The sequence below is a fragment of the Peromyscus californicus genome, unplaced genomic scaffold (assembly GCF_007827085.1).
Source record: "Peromyscus californicus insignis strain IS unplaced genomic scaffold, ASM782708v3 Scaffold_17__1_contigs__length_78620276, whole genome shotgun sequence".
Lineage (NCBI taxonomy): Eukaryota > Metazoa > Chordata > Mammalia > Rodentia > Cricetidae > Peromyscus > Peromyscus californicus.
The window spans coordinates 55,452,789-55,468,781 of NW_026294469.1; the positions used below are offsets into that span (position 1 = coordinate 55,452,789).

Below are 15,993 nucleotides of genomic sequence, written 5' to 3' on the forward strand. Positions count from 1 at the left end.
GATTTTCACTAGTCCTTGCTTTAGCATTTTTACTGAGATTATACCTCGATCATTGCCTTTTATCTTAAAATAAATCTTCATCAACCCTCTCCCTTAACAGATGATGATGAATGACTAAATAAGTATTTTGTAGTTTTCCTACATCTTTTATAAAAGTTTGTCATATGAGAAAGGAAGTAATAAAAAGACTTGTTTGAAAATCTTAATAAGATAATGTGAATTTTGAAACAGTAAGTACATATTAGTAACAAAAAAATCTGTTTATTCCATTTTTTTATCTTTTCATGAAAAAGGTTTTGTTTTTGGATATTAGTATTAAATGAAAATCTTATAAAAATCAAATACATGTAAAGTCTCAATTTTACTTATTAAATATAAATTTAGAATTATGGTAAGTATGCTGAAAAGATTACCTACCTCAAAGTAGACATATTATTCATTTTTGATTTGCCTTTTTTCTGTGAGCTGGAACAGTACAACCAACAATGTCAAAACCACTGAGATTATTTTGAAAACTTTATTGTGATTTTTTTTTTAAAAAAAGCAAAACTTAGGTTATAACTTATTTCTGTCCTAGAGAGAATATTTGCCTTAGATTTTATAACAACGAAAATAAAACATTCCCATAGAGAAATATTTACCCAAACCACGGCACCCCTCAACCCTCCTTTTAGGTGATGTTTAAAGGTTTTTTCACCTCATAGTAAAGAGTTCCAAAGTTCAACCATTTCGGAAAATGTTGCAGACTCATCTTCTGCCTGAAGTTTAAAGCTTGCAGGAGCAGATCAAGTTCCTCGGCTCTCCCACTACAGAAAGCTGCTTACCTCCATTCCCCCCTCGACACCTGGGACACGGTGCCTCTCCTCATCTTGTTCATCAGGTGTGTATTGTCACACTGTGTTCCGCTGTAGCATTTGTTCCCAAATGTAAATTTATTCCAAGCTTGAGCAATGCCAGGGAACATCTTGAGCATAAGGCAAATTTGGGGCTTGGTTTTCTGATTGTATGCAATGTGGGAGACTGTACCCAGCTAACGGTGAGAATACCCAGAGGACACCCAGACATCAGTGGTGACCTCAGGTAGCACTGCCTATGGCACAAGCCCAGTCAGGCACGGATGGGCTGAGACCCTGTGTAGGTCTGAGGTGATCTTCTGTTTATCTCCCCGCATCACTCTCACACTGTCGGCTTCCAGAAACTTCCACAGGCAGTTCACAGGCCTTTTCCTTCTCTCAGTGTGTTGTGGCAGATTGTGCATGTGCAAAATGCTGTTACTGTTTTTTGTAGCTAGAGTTTTCCAGTCCTGCCTGGCCCACGGTCTGGACAAATCTCTCTCACCCGCCAGTCCCATAGTTGCTCAGACCCAACCAAGTAAACACACAGAGAGACTTATATTGCTTACAAACTGTATGGCTGTGGCAGGCTTCTTGTTACCTAGTTCTTCTATCTTAAATTAATCCATTTCTATATATCTATACCTTGCCATGTGGCTCATGACTTACCAGTATCTTATATCCTGCTTCTCCTCATTGTGGCTGGCAGTGTCTCTCTGCCTCAGCCTTCCACTTCCCAGAATTCTCTCTCCTTGTCCCACCTACACTTCCTGCCTGGCTACTGGCCAATCAGCACTTTATTTAGACAGAGTGATATCCACACCAGTTTTTCTTTATTTCTTTAAATGTATTCATGATGGGTTTTTTTCCCTTGGTATTTTGTGCCTTATTCCATTTTGCCGATAAAACCTTCATTTTAAAATTTTATTTAAATATGACTGTACAACACATGATTATTTTAGGAATACATATGTCCTCTGACAGGCAAATTAAATGTGCCATGATTTGCAATATCTGTTCACTAAATCCCAGTTTGGGACACATTGCTCAGATTATTCTAACTACAAAAATTGTGCTTATTTAAAAATCCTTAGCTGAGCACTGTAGCTCACATCTCTAATCCCCCTACTCAGGAAGCTGAGGCAGGAGAAATATCATGAGTTTAGGGCCAGTCTGGGCACGTCACAAGTTCCAGGCCAGCCTGGATTGCATTTGTGAGACTTTGTTTCAAAAACAAGTTCAGTGAGATATCTTGGTTGTAAAGATGTTTGCTGCCAAGACTGACAACTGACTTATGTCATCAGAACCACTTGATGAAAGAAAAGTCCACTCCCACAAGTTGTCCTTGACTGCCACACACATTTCTGAACACACACACACACACACACACACACACACACACACACACACATACACACACACACACACACACACACACACACACACACACACGCACACACATTTGCACACACACATGCACTGAATGTTTTGTAGATTAGGATAAAAGTTTCAGTGAGTTATCATAACTCAAAGTAAATATTCTGAATTAGTTCACACTTCCAAGTCCCATATCTTCTGTCTTGAAACTTTCACCTTTAGAAGGTCACTTCAGACAGGAGACAGGAGGCTTACGAAGGGGAAAGAAGAAAATGCACTATGTTGTCCTTATGACCCCAATCCTCAGTATAGGGTTGCTTTTTATTTTTTTTAAACATTGATGACTGTAGGAAAATCTCATTTTTACAGTGTGCTACTTTTGACACTTTTAAAAAGGATTCTTTTCATTAAAGATTCTCTCATGAGGTTTTTGTCTGGGATCTGGGAGGCTAAGGTGCTTGAGTCCAGGCTCTTCAGTGAACTTGACTGTGTGATATTGGGCAAGTCACTTAACTTCTCCGTATTGTTGTAAGGGATGTAGTACCTACCCCACAGGGTTGCTGTGTGATTAGCAAGAGATAGTAATATCTTTAAAGCATTTAAGGTTCCTGAAGAAGGTGCTATTTAAATATAAGACACTTATTAACAGTTTATTTGTAATAGAAAATGTTAAAACAAAACAAAACAAAAAACCAAAAACCCTGACCAGGCGGTGGTGGTGCACGCCTTTAATCCCAGCACTCAGGAGGCAGAGGCAGGTAAATCTCTGTGAGTTTGAGGCTAGCCTGGTCTACAAAGTGAGTTCCAAGACAGAATCCAAAAGCTACACAGAGAAACCCTGTCTTGAAAAACAAAACAAACAAACAAACAAAAAAAACCCAAATCAATAAAAATGGAAGTGTTTAATGAGCACTGCATGCACCACAACTTAAACTATTCCTTATAAGCACTGCATGTGCCCATGATGGACCTGGGCAGCATCCCCAATGCACAGATGGTGGCTCCCAGTAGCCTGTGCGACATGGAACTAGGAGCAACGTGGCAGTACAATTAAGAGCCCGAGACCTGGGCATCGTGGCAGCTAGCTGAAGACCTCCAGGCACATTTTATCACTGCTGTGGAGCCTAACCAGTGACCAGAGTGGTAGGGGAAAAAAAGATTTGTGTACAGTCAAACAGTGAAGAATCTAAAGGACAGAGAACAGTCAACAGGTCCCACAATAGAAATTGCAGAGTTCTCCAACAGGTCAACATAGAGAAAAATTTCCTTAGATTGGTAGGAAGAGATGCCGTCAGCCATCATAGTAAGATCAGGAATGGGAAGGTGAAAGGGAGGTTGTCACTTGGCATTCCTGAATTGAAGGCTGAGAGAGAGTCAAGGAGTATGTACACATGCAATGTTTGCCCAAGAACTTCTGGGAAAATAACGACAAGGAGCAAGGCATTTGTTCATTAAAAGCTCTCTCTGCTGGGGATCTAGCTCAGTTTGTAGAGTGTAGCTGAAGTTATCCTGCTCCTGCCCAGCTCCCGCGGCCCTCAGACCCAAGTAAACACACAGAGACTTATATTACTTATAAACTGTATGGCCATGGTAGGCTTCTTGCTAACTGTTCTTATATCTTAAATGAACCCATTTCTATTCATCTATAAGTTGCCATGTGGCTCATGGCTTACTGGTATCTTAACATCTGCTTCTCATTGTGATGGTTGGCAGCATCTCCCTGCCTCAGCCTTCCACTTCCCAGAATTCTCCTCCCTCTTTGTCCCACCTTTACTTCCTGCCTGGCTACTGGCCAATCAGTGTTTTATTTATTAATCAATCATCCACAGCAGTAGAGTGCTTGTCTAGTGTGCATGAAGCCCTAGGTTCAATCCCAGTACTACATGAATGGATGCGCTCCTATAATCCCAGCACTGAGGAGGTAAAGGCTGGAAGATCAAAAGCTCGATGTTATCTTTAGCTAATAACAAGTCCAAGGCCATCCTGGGCCACATAGACCCTATTTCAAAGAGGTGAAAAGGGGGAAGAAAATCCCCTGCAGCTCATCCTTGGAATAAAGCCATCCTAACAACTACATCTGTCTGTAGTGTGCAGCATCCAGCAGCCTCTTAAACTAAAAAGGGCTGTAGGTCTCCTCAGCTCTCCTCCTGACTCGGCAGCACAGCTGTGCTGTGATGGGTACCAATTTATCAGTTACTGCACATACATTTATCTTTTTGGCAAGCATATGCATTTATTTACAGCAGGAAATGGTAGCCACACTTTGGGGTGCTCCCAACACTGCACATAACTGGTGAAAGCAGGAAGACAGATTCCCCCTGGTTGATGAATTAACTAGGATTATTTTTTAATTTCTTATTCCTTTGTTGTATTTTTAAAATTTGGTTTTATGTTTTAAATACAATAAAACTCCCCTTATGGATTTTCCTTTCAGAAGTTCTATATATGGAACTGTCTTTGCCACACAAGTTTACTGTTGCTTCCTTTTTGAGGCTTAGCTAAAACCCCTAGTGGGAGAACCTGGGTTCATTTCCTATGTTGGAAAGCAGTTAAATATGAATATGTTATGCGTAGTGTGTATGTATAAATCTACCCACTTTATTCCTTCTTAGCAATTACGTTTTGGTACATTTTGTCTTTCACAGGATTGTTATACTTTAAGATTTTGCTAAAATCACTCTCCCTGTGTCCAGTGGAAATTACATTTTTATGGCAACTGAATTTTAATTTAGATGGAGGTTTGATTTTTTTTTGATCTATGACATTATTTTACAAATGAGACTCAAGGTATTGTTACTGTCCTGGTTCACACTCCAAATATATCCGAGCCAGACTTAGAGTCCACTTGATATGATCCCAACCGTATCTGCTTCCCTTCAACGATAATGAACCTGTTAGTTCAGAGACGTGATCTACTGATACCTGAAATCCCCCTGCAGCAACAGCCAAGCCCTCTTCACCCTCAAGCGAGAGTCCAAAACCACAACCCTCTTTTTAGTGGAGTAAAAGTGTGGTAAACTTACAATAAATACCTTTGAAGGCTTTGGCTTTTCCCCATCGGCTCCTTTCTTGGTTCCTTTCTCTGCAATCAGTGTAGCTGTCTTTCTTTTTAAATACCTGCTTTGTTCACAGCATTTTCACTAATCAAAACTTGGTTGTAAAAACATAGAAATATAATTCTCATTAGATAGCCATAATTCTTAAACGTGCCCCAAATAAAATAATATACTGCTAGGTATGTATTCCATAACAATGTGGTGTATATGGCTAAAAACTTAATGTATGTCTCAATTTCCTCCCTACAGTATTAGAATAACAATTGTCAGCATAATCACTACAAAGGACCGCTGAGAGAATTAAATGACCTAATATCTAGGAGGCCTTCTGACGTGTGATTTATATAGAGTCAATGCTGTGGAAGCATCAGCTATATTGTATGTTCCCTGCCTGAAGTCTCTAGGAACTTGTAGTCTACCCTGGGAATTGGACATTCTTTCCACACTTCAGTCATGGGAGTGATGTTTTTTTGTTTATAGAAGAAAGAATTTAATTGGAGGCCATTATCATCATGGTGGGTAGTGTGGCAGAAGGCAGACATGGTGTTGAAGCAGCTGAGAGCTCACATCTGACCCACAAGTTGCAGGCTAAAAGAGAAGCTGAGTCTCTGATTTGCAAGCTAATCTAATAAATATTCTCTTGTAATTTATGTGTGTAATATACAATATATTGTATCATGATTTATCTGCACACACGTAGCCATGTCTAAAACATTTCCTCTCTTGTTTTTTCTATTTTTCTGTGATATCTTCCTGGAACCTTCCTATTGAAACCTCAATTCCCACCTCCATGACATACCTCCTCCAACAAGACCATACCTCCTAATCCTTATGGGAGTGTTTTTAAAAGACCCCTATGGCTATTAAATTCTTTTTATTGTTGTTGTTGTTTGTTTGTTTGTTGAAACAAGGTCTCAATATGTATCCCTGAATATTCTGGAACTCACTATATAGGCTGGCGTTGAACTCACAGAGATCCACCTGCCTCTGCCTCCCTTAGTGTTGGGATTAAAGGCGTGCGCCACCATGCCCAGACCATCTGGCTATCAAATTCTTATTGACGAAGACAATTCTTTCTGTGTACACATACTTCATGTATCATTAAACTTCCATTTTGGGCACAGCACTAGCTTAGGGTAGCCTGACTACTCACTCCATGTGCAAATACGTACATGTTAGAACCCCACCCCACCCCACCCCACCCCACCCCACCCCACCCCAGTGAGCTCATTTGTTTTCACATAACCGGAGGAATACAACCAAAATATGGAGGAGAATCCTCCTTTTCAGGGTAGCCTTTGTATTTATGGCCCACACTGGATAAACTACTTACTTCCTGTGTCAGGGGGTTTTCCTTAATCAAAGGTTATGGGAAAAGGAATATAGGTTATATATAATCTCTTCTTGTTTTTATGGGGAGATAGATGCTGACAGAACAGCTTGCTTCATTAAGCCCTCACTTGAAAGTATTCTAAACACATTGAAAGTTAGAAGTATCTATGTATACTGGATATTTTCTCAAAAATGTTCTTACAAAATTAACCTTTATAAATTTAGCTGGTTTTTAAGTGTTTTCTGCCATTTCCTGCTACATTTTTGTTTATTGGTATTCTGTGTTGGGTATTATTAGGAAATCCTCTACTTGGATAAAATCATAATACTTATAATAAAAACTTGGTATTCCTCCTTTTTTTTTTTTTTTTTTTTTTGGTTTTTCGAGACAGGGTTTCTCTGTGTAGCTTTGTGCCTCTCCTGGAACTCACTTGGTAGTCCAGGCTGGCCTCAAACTCACAGAGATCCGCCTGGCTCTGCCTCCCGAGTGCTGGGACTAAAGGCGTGCGCCACCACCGCCCGGCTGGTATTCCTCCTTTTATTTTCTCATAAATTTAGATTTTCTTGTATCACTTGTCTCTGATTTTCATTTGGGCTTTTTTTTTTTTTAACTTCTTTTTATTCTTTCTAAAAAAAAATAGAGTTGATAGTTTTGTACAATAACACAGCAGACTTAACTGTTTTTAGCACTTTTCAAAAATAAAAAATCAAATAACATGCCTCTTTACTATCCACTTGTCCTTATATTGTAATTCTGCAGTCATGAAATCTCATAGTAACGTTAAACACCCACAAATGCCCGTGGAATGTTTTGTAAAGCCAAATCCCCCACAGGATGTAGTGGCTAATCTTGGTTGTCAACTTGACACACTTAGGAAGAGGGGCCTTCCTTTGAGGAATCCCCTCCATCAAATTGGCCTGTGGGCGTGTCTGTGGGGCATCTTCTTGTTGTTAATTGGCTAAGAGGGCTGTGTAAGAAAAGCAGTTGATGCCGGGCGGTGGTGGCGCACGCCTTTAATCCCAGCACTCGGGAGGCAGAGCCAGGCGGATCTCTGTGAGTTCGAGGCCAGCCTGGGCTACCAAGTGAGTCCCAGGAAAGGCGCAAAAGCTACACAGAGAAACCCTGTCTCAAAAAACCAAAAAAAAGAAAAGCAGCTGAGCAAGCCTGAGGAAAGTAGCCAGAGAACAGCATCCCTCCACGATCTGGGCTTGAGTTTCTACCCTGGCTTCTCTCCGTGATGGACTGTAACCTGTAAGCAAAATAAACCCTTCCCCCAAAATTGCTTTGGGTCGTGGTGTTTGTAACAGCAACAGAAACAAAGTAGAAAGCAAGCTGAATTTGGCTGTGAGATCTTAGGTCCTGCAACCTCCCCCCCCCCAAAAAAAAACTGTCTTGAAGTTTCTTTCATAAATTATTTGTGCATAGGTTGTTTTCACTTTTATCTAGGCAATCTTCCATTTCTAAAGGTCTATAACAACGTTTAGGATGTGTGTTAGCTTTCCATCATTAGGACAAATATCTGAGATAAGAAAAGGAAGAAATATTTACTTAACTTACAGTTTCATAGATTTTAGTTCATTGTCATCAGACTCCGTTGTTTTGGGGCCTACAGCAAGGCAAAGCCTCACGCTGGGAGTGCATGTGAAGAGCAAACTGCTTACCTCATGGTGGACAGAAAGGGCTGGTGTGGCCGCATCTTCTTCAAAGGCATGTTCCCGATGACACCTCCTGAGCACCCTAACACCCACCAAGGGCTAATGTTCAAGCTCTTAGCATCTGAGTTTTGGGGGACATTTCAGTTACAAACGGTGATAAGAGAGAGGATGTAAACTCTCTTACTTGAGCTAAGCCACTGCCGTGTTCCCAGAGTGAGGAGCTGGTGTCACTGCCAAACCTTTTTTGTGGTGGTTTAAGTGAAAAATGACTGCCATGGGCTCGTATATTTGAAGACTTGGTCACCAGGGAGTGGAACTGCTTAGGAATGGTTAGGAGATTAGGGCCTTGTTGGAGGAGGTGTATCACTGGGAATGGGCTTTGAGTTTTCAAAAGCCCGCACCAGGCCCAGATTCTCTCTCCATCTCTGCCCGCTGCCTGTGGATCAGAATATAAAGCTCTCAGCTACTGCTCCAGCACCATGTCTGTCTGCTTCCCACCATGATGATAACGAACCAACCCACTGAAACTGTAAGCAAGCCCCCAATTAAATGCTTTCTTCCATAAGAGTTCTTGGTCATGGTATCTCTTCACAGCAATAGAAGAGTAACTAAGACACCGTTCAACCCATTGTTTGCCTAGGAGGAAAGCAAAACAGTATTGGGAGAGTTTGGCTTTGTGTCCAAGCAAGAGATGTGAGACTATACCTGTGTGAGGTTTCCCACACTTTCAAAGACAATTTAGGATAAAGTCCAGCAAGGAAAGGGTTTTAATTATAAGGCTGTATCGAGAACTGAGCTCTGTTCCTGGACAAACCCTGGCCTTGCCACTGCATTTCAAATGCTATTAGTTTTCTTTTCTATATTGCTAGTTTTGTTTTTCAAATCTAGGTTCCTGATCCTCTAGCTCCTATATAGCCTAACTTTAGCTATTTAGGACTCCACACCTCTGCAGCTCGACCTTATACACCTGTGTGTCCAGTACTCACCATCCACTGTTCATATATCCCCCTATTCTGGTTGAGTTCTCTGACATGGTCGTGTGTCTTGGGTCACAGCAGGCTATAGTTCCATAGAAGCAGCCAGCACTTTGAGAAGATCTTCCTGCATCCAGTGCCATTTCCAGGACCAATTCAGTGTAGTGGACACAGGGGCAGAGACACCAGAGGCAGAGGAGCAGGAGAAGGTGGTGGCCTGGAGAGCTTCATCACACAGGCTATTGTAGAGCCGGTAGTATGCTCAGGACCTAGAACACATGTGCTGGTCACAGCCTTTCCTGTGCCCTTTAGTAATTAACAAGCTGGTCAAAACAGCGAGCAGATTTTCTTTAAGGATTAAAGTTTTAACTGAGAATTGGCTAATTTAGGGAGTCCTTTCTCCATCGATAACCCAAATGCAAGGACCTCAGGGAAAATGAAATCTCAGCAAGTCATTGTTTAAAAGACCATTGGCCTCAGTTCTGCTGTGGTCCCTCTTTTCTATGGGGCTTGCTTCTCTACTGCTTTTAGAAGTCTGCCTAGCAACAAAGTGGGCTGCTACCGAGATCTTTTTTTTTTCCTCCTTTGCACTTTAGGATTCTGTAAGTGAGCCAAAGTGTCACCACACTTCGGCCTGCCTGCTCAGAGATGAAACAAGCTGGTCTGGCTCAGAATTACTGTCATGTCATAAATAAGTCATTATCAAAGGAGGGTTTTTAGATGAGAGATTTGATATTAAAATACCCCTTTTCACCTTTCATTTCCAGAAGCAATCTACTTCTAGGATGATTATTTATAACTCCTTCCTATCATTTGTTATATTGTTGGGACAATATGTCTTCTGCCTTAAGATGTGCATTTCCAAAGTTTCCTGTAGATAACATTTTTCCCTGAAGACTCAATTAGAGTGTCTTTTATTGGCATGCTACTTGTTTGGAAAGATAGAAAATGTGCCGATAACTATCTGGCAAAGTGAAAAACGGCCCAAGATGTATGCAGATTGGATTCTGAGGGAATATGCTGCAAACCTAATTGAAATATTCCAGACACAAAATGAATTTGCCTTCAACTCACACCCAAGATGGCCATCTTGTCAACATTTTAAATAGATCCTTCACTCCATTCCCAGACATCATTCTAGTTAATGTCTGTATAGTCCTAAAACTTTAGTTTCTGATAAAACATAGTAACTGTGCTTCCGTAAAGAACTTGCAGCCATATAACATCTCAACATGGTCATACAGCTTATGACTAAGACTCCTAAAGTATAAATAAACAAATATTTGAAAGATTATTTAGCCTTCATTTATACCTACTAATTTTAGCCAATTTTGGATAAAATATGAGTTTTTTGAATCAACATTTACCATCCTAAAGCAGGGGACTCATGGGGCTAAATAGATGACTCAGTGATTAAGAGTACTTGCTGCATTGTCAAAGGATGGGATTCAGATCCCAGCATCCAACAGAGCAGCCCACAACTGCCTATAGCATCAGCTGCAAGGGATCTGAACCCCTCTAGACTCTGTGAGCACCCAACACCCACCCATACACACACTTGCATACATATATGCACACTCATACACACAATACACCTTTTAAAGAAAGGATTAAACTTTGAGATTTTAAAAATGAAATTGAAAGATATTCTCTTCCTCTGAGAATAAATAATTACTTGGTCAATAGTATTTTCACGTATTAAGTTATGATAATCTATGTTTTCAGAAAAAATTAAAATTCTGAAATTATTTAAATGATCATTGAGCCCCATTCACCAGAACATTTTTGAGCTATCATTTCTACTACTAATTCTTATCCTTATAAAAATTAAGGCTCAATATACTGTTCCTGATTTTAAGTCTTTATTCTTTATGTGTTTTACTGTATTTTGATTGTAATTTAAGTATACATCTTAATGGGAATACCATAGTAGTTGAGCATATCAGACATCATGCACTAACCATTGGCCTCTCTTTGTCCACATTGCATCCTTCCCACCCTGTCCTCTAGTGTCACCACAGTGCATGGGTTGACATGGGTTAGTTTTCATACATTATAGAGAACACACAGTTGGTTTTTATGAGTTCTGAAGAAACTAATGGGTGACTTTAGGCAACAATCCATAAAATTTAGAACAAAATTAAAACTTTAGTAGAGAATTAGAGGGGAAAATAAGGTCATGACAACATCAATTATCCATCTTTCCTAAAGCTATCCACTCTTTCATTCATGCACTCACTCACTCTCCCAAATGTCTATGATAGACCGGCAGTGTTCTGGTGGCTTCAGAAGCAGCCTAAGTAAATAAGGTGCTGGCTTTTTCCAGCTGCTCTTTCATTGGTACAAGAGAAACGGAAGGATCTAATACTAAGTCCATAGGTGCTGAGGCTGCTTGGCTCCTGACCCAGCTGAGAGGGATCATGTTTCCTCTGGAGCAGCACTTCTCAACCTGGGGGTCACATATCACATGTCTGCATATCAGATATTTACATTACGATTCATAACAGTAGCAAAATTACAGTTAAGAAGGAGCAATGGAATAATTTTATGGTTGAGGGTCACCACAACATGAAGAACTGTGTTCAAGGGTCCACAGCATTAGAAAAGTTGAGAACCACTAGTATAATGTATTTATTTCATGTTATTCTCATGTTGTGGCACTATGATACCTTAAAATTTCATTGCACATAGCATCATTTTACATGGTCATCGTATTCTTAACTAATTGAGAAAAGTTGAATGATTTCTGAACAAATCAGTAAATCAACTGTGTATGAAGTTTTATTTATATGTATACATACACACACATAATTTCAACCAATTCTCTCAGTGTTCAACATCATACTCAAGTGTTATTTAATAACTACTGGGAATCTCTTCCTTCCTTCCAACCTCTCTACCTGCATTTTGTCTAGTTTATCCTGTGTATGTGCATGCATGTGCCATGGTGCACATGGTATAATCAGAGGACAGTTTGTGGAAGTCACTTCTATCCTTTCATGATGTGGATCCTGGGGATCAAACACAAGTTGACTTTTTTTAATCTTCAAGTTTATGTGAGAGAAAACCAAACTATTTTCTTTTTATTATTTGTCTTATTCTCCTTTGGTTTATCAACATTTTCCAGTATTGACCAAAAGCCATAATAACTGAGTTTCCATAGATTACTGCATCAAATTTAATTGTTCTTTTCCAATGTGGTAAGCCCACAATCTCTCACAGCAAGCACACAATTCTGCTCATGGATTTTCTGTCTATATAATCAGGAGGATATAGCCTAGGATGATTATAACAATGCATATACCTCCCTTTAACATGATTAATAACAGGTTTTATGTCTATGACAATAATGTCCTTTGGCCTCAGTTGCTCCTACAACTTCTCCAGTGAACCATGTAGTGTGGATTCTGTAGCTTGAGGATATGACTCTCTTTTGCCCGTAAATTTATAGAACTTTGAAAATGCATTACCCTGTGAATGGTTCAGTTATTCATAGCTTTTATCATGGAGAAATTTCCACACATTAGACTCTTAAATGAGTTTCGCCTCTTTTTAAATGAAGGGTATATTTAATGTTTATGTAATAAATTTTATCTCTGCACACCCCCTGGCTATAGAATCACAAAATCATATTTTACCCACTAATCCCCACCAAATATTTGCAAGCCATTTTTCTATTGTAGCAAAGTAGTCCTAGATTTTTACTTCTCCAAAATTCCACAAAATCATTTATTTCTGTCTAATTAGGGAGACCAGTTGTTTTGTGAAAGTGAAACTTAGTGATTACACACATGCTCACTTCTTAGGAATCTATGACCTTGGTCACCAGCACCGTGGTATGTATATCATGCCTTCACTTCTTATGGATTTCACATCATACATCCCGATCCCACTTATCTCCCCATCCCCTCGCCTCTACCCTCTGCCCTTGGGACCTCCCCCACAAAACAAAATAAAATTTAAAAGTATAACCCAAATGAAACAAATCTCAGTGTGGAAGCTGTAATGTGGCACAGTGAGTCTCACAGTAAACCCCTTACTTAGTCCATACATCTTTACTTGTAAGTGTTCTTTGCAATGAATCATTGGCCTGTGGCTCAAGGCCTCTGGCTTCTGCTAACCTGTCGATAGTGGCCCTCACTTGGACTCCTCCTGGATATCCTATTGTTGTCCTGTGCCATGGAGATCCTGTAGCTTTGAATCTGCCAATCCGGCCCCTTCACGTGCTCCAGCAGATCATAGATGAGGTGGATGTTGGGATGGACCAACTCATAGCCCTGGTTCTGGGCCTGAGTAGTAGCTGAGTTGGTCAGCCCATCAGCTTTCCCTCTTTGTCACCACCAGGGTGAGCTCTCCAGCACTGCCCAAGCTAACTCATTCAATGCAGCAGACAACAAAGAGCAGGGCCAGTTCTCCTGCACTCATACCACCAGCCAAGGTCAGCTCTATTTTTTTGCCTAGACAAGGTATGTGGTTCGCTCTCCCAATTGTTGCAGTTGGTGAGGGACAGAACCAGCTTTTCTGTTCTCATGCCCCTGAGACAGGCTCTCCCACCTGCTGCAGTTAGCAAGTGGAGGAGGGTGGGCAGGTATTTCCTCTACTCATGCCACCACATGGCATACAAGGGAGGGGGGCAGGTGCCACTCTCCTGCTCTCACATTCACCTGTGCCCCCTACCACCACCAAAACAGGGTCAGCTCTAGTGTGCTCTCCAGACAAGGTGCAGGGCCTGCTCTCCCACTGCGATGCCTCCCAAGGCCAGCTCTCCCACCCACCAAAGGTAGCGAGGGGAAGGGCATCTTTCCCTTACCCATGCTACCACATGGCTCTCAGAATGAGGGGATATGCAGTCAGCTCTCCTGCTCTCACACCTTCCAGGCTGGCTCACCTGTGCCCCCACCAAGAGGTTCAGCTCTACTGTGCTGCCCGGTGAGGGGCAGTGCCAATTCCTCCCACTCTCGTGACCAGCTCTCCCACCCATCACAGGCATTGAGGAGCAGGGGATGGGGTAGGTCTTCTCTTCCCTGCCCACCCCACCATAGGGCAGATGAGGGGTGGGGCCAGATCTCCCACATACTTTCAAGGGGGTTTATCCCCTGCACCCCCTCCCCCAGTCATCAGGGTCAGCTCTATTGTGCTGCCCAAGCGAGGTGCAAGGTCCCACTGAGGGGCAGGGGCAGCTCTCCCAGTCTCTTGACCCTGGAACCAGCTTTTCTTGCCTGCTGAAGGTGACAAGGGACTAGGGGTGAGGGGAGTATTTCTCCCTCGCCCAGACCACCGCACGACAGTGGGGCTAGCTCTCCCACTCTCACACCTTCAAGGCCAGCTCACCTGCACCATGCCAACAGGGCCAACTCTATTGTACTGTCCAAGCAAGGTGCAGGGCCACTCTCCCAAGTGCTGCAGTTGGTGGGGGGCAGCGACAGTACTCCCTAATGCTGCAGTCAGTGAGGAGCGGAGCCAGCTCTAGGCATCCCTATCCTCACTGCTTTCAGGTGGCAACAGGAGCCACGCACCTCATAGCCTTCACTTGTATTTGAGGTCTAGTCATTGTAGATCCAGTGATTGCCTCTGGACTGGACAACTGAAATTAACAGGTTACATGGTGTTTATACGGCCACTTATAGTGATTGTTTGAGAATGACAAGGTTTGGCAATTTCTTAACCACCGGTCTTAGCACAAGAGGGATAAAAGCAATGCTTTGAATTTACCCCAAGAAACCAAGACCAGTTCCATGCTTGTAGCTTGAGTTCCACTGCATGACTAAATCTAACATTTATCAAACATTTTCAAACAATTTTTTTTTCTGAAACTCTCTGTACTTATTAATTTGTTCATTCTATAAGTGTAAGTATTGGTTGTTTGGAGCTTCTATAACAAAATAGTGTAAACAATAGAAATTTCTAGTCTTCCAGTTCTGGAGTCTGGAAGCTCAAGTTCAACATGACAGGAAGTTAGATTTTTCATGCTCCCGCCCCCATCTTTAGCTTGTCTTCTCCAAGCGTCTTCATATGGGCTCCCCTCTTACAAACAGGCAAATTGCCTTTTCTCGTTAAGCACACAAGTCATATCGCATTAGGGTGAATGTTGATGACATCATTTTAACAACTTCTTTAAAGGCCTTAGCTTTGTCTGGGTGTGGTGGTGTATGTCTGTAATCCTAGCTCTTAGGTGATGGGGTATGGAGGACCATGAACTTGAGGCCAGCCCTCAAGCAAGACCCTGCAAGAAGAAAAAGAGAAGAGAAGGAGAGAAGGGGGGGGGAATCCCACCTCTAAATATAGTCACATCCTTAAGAGTTCAATAAATGGATTTTGAAGGTACATGATTTAGTGTCGGGGTTCCTCCTCTTCTTCCCCCTCCTCCTCCTCTTCCTCCTCCTTTTCTTCTTCTTCTTGCAGGATCTTGCTATGTAAGCCAGGCTGGCCTCAAGCTCATGATCCTCCACACCCCATCAAATATTCGCTTTCATTCAACATATGTTCAACCATTCAGGCCTTATTCTAGTTTGGGGTATAGAGCAGAGTCCAGACGACTGGAAATAATATTCTAGTGGGTAGGTGCACAGGGACTAAGTGAATCAGGAACGCTGAAAACGTCATGCTCCATTTTCTATCAAATTCTAAAGTCATGAAGATCAATGTGAAAGGATTTATAAAATTTTATAAACAAATCAGTATTTTGTCCTTAAGAAGGTGACCACCTCTTGACTGCTGGAAACTTCTCATTGTCTTATTGTTCCTAGTGGGAAGAACTGCAGTCAA

The 15,993-nt window shown here is 41.5% G+C and overlaps 1 long non-coding RNA gene across 1 annotated transcript in view; it reads left to right on the plus strand.

Annotated features, from left to right (window-relative positions):
• The first annotated feature begins 387 nt into the window (after positions 1–387).
• The window catches only part of LOC128112922 (uncharacterized), an 89,140-nt gene continuing 73,534 nt past the window's right edge, over positions 388–15,993 (plus strand). The window contains exon 1 of the long non-coding RNA XR_008219230.1: positions 388–880. This is a non-coding gene — a long non-coding RNA (uncharacterized LOC128112922). The remainder of the gene's footprint in view (positions 881–15,993) is intronic.